The following is a 259-nucleotide window of genomic DNA, read 5'->3' on the forward strand; positions in this document are numbered from 1 at the left end:
ACCAGCCCTTCTGCCCTGCCTGGGAAACTGCTCCCTGGAAACTGGAGCAGCAATTGTCCTGAAAGAATTCCCTTTTGTGATCACTTCTCCTTCAAGCCCATGTACCCGTGCCTCTAGAATTGAGGTAGATTTTCCATCCACTTCCTCATGTCCTCTCTGTGGTCACGCAGATAAAACCTCAGGGTGGCCTGAGGTGTGTACCCCCTATATCCTCTCTCTTGAGCTGAAGAACACTTACTCCTAACAGCTCAGATAATGG

Source organism: Phaethon lepturus, unplaced genomic scaffold (genome assembly GCF_000687285.1).
Source record: "Phaethon lepturus isolate BGI_N335 unplaced genomic scaffold, ASM68728v1 scaffold23655, whole genome shotgun sequence".
Lineage (NCBI taxonomy): Eukaryota > Metazoa > Chordata > Aves > Phaethontiformes > Phaethontidae > Phaethon > Phaethon lepturus.